Source organism: Microtus oregoni, unplaced genomic scaffold (assembly GCF_018167655.1).
Source record: "Microtus oregoni isolate MIOR12 unplaced genomic scaffold, Mior012 000025F_ref0000491, whole genome shotgun sequence".
In the NCBI taxonomy this organism is placed as follows: Eukaryota; Metazoa; Chordata; class Mammalia; order Rodentia; family Cricetidae; genus Microtus; species Microtus oregoni.
This window is the reverse complement of record NW_024543084.1, coordinates 18954460-18960459: the sequence shown is the minus strand read 5'-3', so window position 1 is coordinate 18960459 and position 6000 is coordinate 18954460. Positions and strand designations below refer to the sequence as shown.

The following is a 6000-nucleotide window of genomic DNA, read 5'->3' as shown; positions in this document are numbered from 1 at the left end:
CAGGTTCATAGCTCTCCAAGCAGAAAGGGGTCCCCAAGGGCCACTCATACCTTCCCACTCCAGCAAGGATTCCCTTTAAAATTTGTTTCATGTCACAGAATATTTAACCACAGAATTTTTAAGATAAACATTGGTAGTAGAAAGACTAGAGGGGCTGGAGAGGTGGCTCAACAGGTGAAAGTGTGACTGCTCTCTCTTCTGTTGCCTTCTGGCCTCCAAGGCATGACATACGTGCAAGCAAAACCCTATACACATTAGATTAAAAAAGAAAGAGGAAGAGTTAGCTTCTCCCAGGGGAACCCCTTAATTTGTGTCCAATACAAAGTGGTCAGCCTTGAAATCACACACACACAAACAACGAAAACAGACTTGGGCCACCAGGTCTTTAATGTGGGAGGCAGAGACAGGAGGATCTATGCCAATTCAAGGCCAGCCTGGTCTACAGAGTGAGTTTCAGGACAGGTTGCAAAGCTACAGAAAAACCCTGTCTTGAAAAAACAACAAAAGCAAACAATCAACCAGACTCGGCAGATTATATATTTGTGCACATGTATATAAATATATAAATATGTTGCATCTACATATATATGTAACAATACTGATTGGAGAAGAAGAGGGATCGACTTCAGAGATGGGGGAGACCTCAAAGGAGTAGGGGGAGGGAACTTAGGAAGAGGTGAAGGGGGAGGGGAAGAAAGGAAAAGGGGAAAGTGATATAATTATATTTTAACTAAATCGTAAAAATAATTTAAAAGAAAAGGCTCCAGGGACTGCCTGAGAGCTGACAAGACAATGCCAGCAGATCTGGCTTCTGCACTGATTTCCCACTCAGCCTGAAAGTCTTCCCTGCTTCCCTGTCCTTGAAGGAGCCTCTCGTAGAGAGTTTCCCCACATGAAAACGGGGACTTAGATGCTGACATGGGAGGCCCTCTCAGCTAGCTCCCTGGCCCCAGTGGCCATGTCTAACGTCCATCTGTGTGATTGTGAATATGTCACGTAGCTTCCTTAGCCACAGGTGAGGAAGTTCTGCCTTCCTGGAGCCTTGCTCACCCTGCAGCTGTGGGCGTGGGGTGAGACAGCATGTAGGTGAAATACCATAATATCAAAGGTGTCCTAGGCTACAAATGGACATTCGTTGAGGCGGGCCACACGTTAAGGGCTGGGGAGGAGGCCCTGGGCTCAATGGCTTAACTGCTTCGTCGGGTGCTCTGTGTGGCGCAGGTTGGTACTCCAAGATGAAATTTTAAGCTCTGTGTGGCAGCAAGCAGGTCCATTTTCTCTGAAGGACTGAACCCCAAACAACCATAAAAAGACTTATTTTATTGACAGTTACACAAAGTGTTTCCTAGTACCAAGGTCCCTAACCCCAATTTACGGGTCTTTCTGAAGGAGAGCGGCACTGATGTCTTATGTATTGCAAGGACACACAATAATACCAAAAGCTTCTGGTGTGCCTGAGGCTTCTCGTGACCAAAGTCACAAGGTGAGGTGGCTGCAAAGCCCCTTCAGCTGGGCAATCACTGCTTTTCCACAAGGATTCTTCAAGGTCAGAGCACTTCTAAAAAACAGCTCTTCATTCTGATGTCTGCCCTGATACAAAGATTCTGCTAAATTCCTACAACAACCTCAATTTCCATCTCCTCAAGACCAAAATGGGACAACACACCATAAAAACAAGAAGACAAAGCCTGGCAGTGGTGGCACACGCCTTTATTCCCAGCACTTGGGAGGCAGAGGCAGGCAGATCTCTATGAGTCCAAGGCCAGCCTGGTCTAACACCCAGAGCTGTAACACAGAGAAGCCCTGTCTTGTGAGAGAGAGAGAGAGAGAGAGAGAGAGAGAGAGAGAGAGAGAAACAAAAAATCAAATATAAAACTTAAAATTAGAACAGGTCAAGTATTTACGTGAGATGATTTGTGATGAATGACAGAAAACCACACATTTGTTCTAAACTTTAACCACTGAGCAACCCTGGTTAGTTAAGTATTTGTTTCAGGTTACACCATAAAGGAGACACAAGGACCAAGGTCACAGGATCAAATGATTCAATTACTGGGGGAGGGGAGCAGAATACAGGAAGTCATTCTTGTGTGCTCAAAGCCAGCCTGCTTATCTGACCCCATCTCTAGCAATTACCTACTGAAGTATCTGTCCTGCTTCTCCCCACACCAGCTCTGGGCCAGGGACAACTTGAGGTTATTGGCTGGACTTTATCTTTATAGCACACCCAAGATCCCAACAGACAAGTGTCCACAGCATGGCTCACGAACTGACGGTTGAATGTTGAAAGTAGATACGAAAGACAACTATTTTTTCTTTGTTTGTTTTATTTTGGTTTGGTTTTGGTTTTTCGAAATAGGATTTCTCCATGTAGTCCTGGCTGTCTTGAAACTCACTCTGTAGACCAGACTGGCCTAGAACTTAGAAATCCACATGTCCCTGCCCCCTGAGTGCTGGAATTAAAGGCATGTGCCAACGCCAATCAGATAGGACCAATTCATTTTTAACAGATGGAGAGACTGTATTCCATAGTGACGTGGGGGTGGGGTAGCAGCAGTTCCAGTTCCATGAGCTGGCAAAGGTTCCCTTTCTACAGGAATAGACAACTTGACTTCTTTTATTTACCCACAAAAGCCACAGGTAAAAAGTGTTTATGGCTTGGCAGCTAACCAAGGCCACAGGCACTTCAACAGGTCACAGGCTGACCCCGCCAACCCACTCATTTTCAACTAGTGTTAATGGCCATGTTTTCTACTATAATTTGAAAACACCTGCCAGGCAGTGGTGGTGCACACCTTTAATTTCAGCACTTGGGAGGCAGAGGCAGGTGGATCTCTATGAGTTCAAGGCCAGCCTCGTCTACAGAGTGAGTTCCAGAACAGGCTCCAAAGCTACACAGAGAAACTTGTCTCAAAAAGCAGAAAAAAAAAGAAAGGAAGGAAGGAAGGAGAAAACACCTCCATGATAAAATCATTCTAAACTGAACTCCAAATTTAGACACAGAACACAGACCCATCTAACTAGTCACTTGCATGATAATTATTTCCATAGACTGAATGACCATAATATCCAATATGTGTGTAAAATGTGTTCATTTCATATAGAACCTTCATGGATATTGCTTAGGACTTGAGTAAAGGGTTCTGAAATAAAATGATGTTTTTTTCAAAGTAAGTTAGTGACGGTGTGCTGAAACAAGCGAGTTAAGATTTGTGCACTACATTCCAGGAAAAGTGATTTAAGTGTAAGATGGAGACCATCGCCGGTGGCTTGCACATTTCTCCATCTTCCTTAACCGAATATAAAAGGGCAGTGCTGAGTGAAGAGGAGGTACAGCTGAGGGGATGGAGCATGTCCTGGTGAGATGCATGGGTGTGCATGTGTGCGTGCGCGTGCATGTGCGTGTGTGCATGTGTGCGCGTGTGTGTGTACGTGTATGTGCGTGTGTGTGTGTGTGTGTGTATGTGTGTGTATGTGCCCCTGCCACTGTAACCCTCCACCCTCTCCCTGACATCTGTCAAGCTTGGCTCACTAAGTTGTGACAAGTCTTAAAAGAGGAAGGCAACTGATGGCAGACCTAGGAGGAGCTGTGGCCTTAACCACCCTGCACACTTAAGTGGCACTGCATCCCAAGCCTCCACATTTGCAATCATCTCAGGACCTCCTGTGCCCATCTTGATGATGACCAGATGTCCCAAACGTGGAATGTGCGTCTTTCCTAGGAGACTTGAACAAACACATATTCGCCCCAAATGGAGAGACCAAAGAATCGACTCCATTCTAGCCTATGCTGTGAACCAATGGGTTTATTCCCACTAATTGTAGCAGGGTGACAACCTACATCACCAAAATGCCCACTCCATTATGAGTGACAGCTCACTAAATCTCCTCCCTTAGATCTCCCCGCCCTGCAGTTAGCTTCATTAAGTCTTCTCTCTCCAGATAGGGTTTACTACATTGGGATGGTTTTAGTCATATGTGTGCAAATATGTTTGCCCATGTGTACACACATCCGAGGTCAATGTCAGATGTCCTCCTCTACTTCCTTGGGGTCTTGGGTGCCTCACATCTTCACAGTGACCAGATTATTTGTAACTCTTCCCTGGGAAACATGAACACTTTTTTTTCTCTCACCAAACCTGGACCTTGCTGTTTCAGCTGAACTAGGTGTCCAGTGAGTCCCCATGTCTGCTGTCTCCTGGGAAACATGAACACTTTTTTTTCTCTCACCAAACCTGGACCTTGCTGTTTCAGCTGGACTAGGTGTCCAGTGAGTCCCCATGTCTGCTGTCTCCACTCTGAGCTCTGTGGTTACAGAGCAAACCACTGTGCTCAGCTTCTGTGTGAGCTCTGGGCATTTGAAGTCATAGCCTCCCGCCTGTCACACACTTAACTCACTGAGCCAGCTCCCCAGCTCCCTTTGTTACTATTTTGATGACCTTACAGAGGGGCAGAGGTTGCAGATCTTCTCATTTTCATGAACTTCCCGGGTCCTGTAGGCTTCAAGGCTCCTAGTCACTCCCTCTTCCCTCCAGGAGGAAAAGTCCAGAAGCAGAGGGAGAGCCGCAGGCTGGGAAGGAGATAAGCAGAGATGACTAAAGGCTAGTCACCAGCTCCGTCACATCCTCATACTTGGACATATTTGGTCTTTTCTAAGAAAGAAATCGTACAGATCTGATTAAACCCTCTTTGTGCTTCTTTCCAGTTTCAGGCCACACACACACCCCAGTCCGGTATCGTTCATTGCCCACAGATAGTTAATACCTCTACACTCCCTGACTATCACTAAAGCTATGCACAGTGTAGTCCTCACAGGTTTAAATGAACAAATGGACATTTTCCATCCCAGGCTACCTACCTACCTCCCTGCTCATCTGTCCCTAGTATGTATGTATGTTAGGGTCCATTGTCTTAGTTTAATTTCTCTCAGAATATAATTCTATTTTTGTTTGCTATTATATGTTGAGTACCATTAAACTGGAAGTACACGTATCTTAAATCCCACTTGATGTCACCCCACCAGGTCTCCAAAGTCCTAGCAATTGACATCCCATCAGCAGAACCTGAGAGGCCCTGGCACTGCCCCCTAACTACCCCCACTCTCTGAGACAGGCAGATGTTAACTCTTTGCTACCCTGGGGACATGAGATGATGCCACAACATGGCCCTTCTCATTTGCATCTCCCACATGGCTGATGAAGTTGAACATCTCTTTATATTTTTGGTCATCTCGGTCATTTGGGTTTCCTCTTTGGGGAAGGATCTGTTGATATCTTTTGCCTGGTCTTAAATTTTAAATTGGTTTTATTTCAGGCTTTTCAACATCAACAACCCTTAAAAAAAAAAACAAGCAAAGAACACAGAATTGCAGCAAACAGCATTCTTTTTTAAATAATTTATTTATTTTTTTATGTGCATTGGTGTTTCATCTGCATGTATGTCTGTGAGGATGTCAGATCCCCTGGAACAGGAGTTACAGACAGTTCTTGTTGTGGGTGCTAGAAATTGAACTCAGGTCCTCTGGAAGAGCAACCAGTGCTGTAACTGCTGAGCCATCTCTCCAGGCCCCTAGCAAACAGCATTCTTACGGGAAAAACGTGGAGTGATAATGAATCTGTATGTCATGCTCGCACAAGGATCATACTAAATTTCTCTGTATAATTCCAATTTTAGTCTATATACTGCCTAAGCAAGCACTGATCATTTATTGATTGATTGGTTAGTTGATTTCTTTAAGACAGGCTCTCACCATGAAGTTTTGACTATCCTGGAACACACTCTATAAACCAGGCTGACCTGGAACTCACAGAGATCCGCCTTCCTCTGCCTCCCAAGTGTAGGAACTAAAGGTGTGCACCACCACAGCCCGGCTCACTGCTCACTTTTTAACGTGGATTTTTAAATTTTGTGTGTGCCAGTCCATTCGATTCCCTCCTCCTGAAGCACGCGCCTCCCTATTCCTACATCCTACCAGAAACTAAGCCTCTAAATCACAGTGAC

General features: G+C 45.2%; 1 non-coding gene across 1 annotated transcript; it reads right to left on the bottom strand.

The window, feature by feature from the left end:
- Nucleotides 1-5591: 5591 nt before the first annotated feature.
- LOC121463184 lies at nt 5592-5697 on the bottom strand. The gene has a single exon (XR_005976403.1). It is a non-coding gene; the product is annotated as a U6 spliceosomal RNA (small nuclear RNA).
- Nucleotides 5698-6000: the final 303 nt, after the last annotated feature.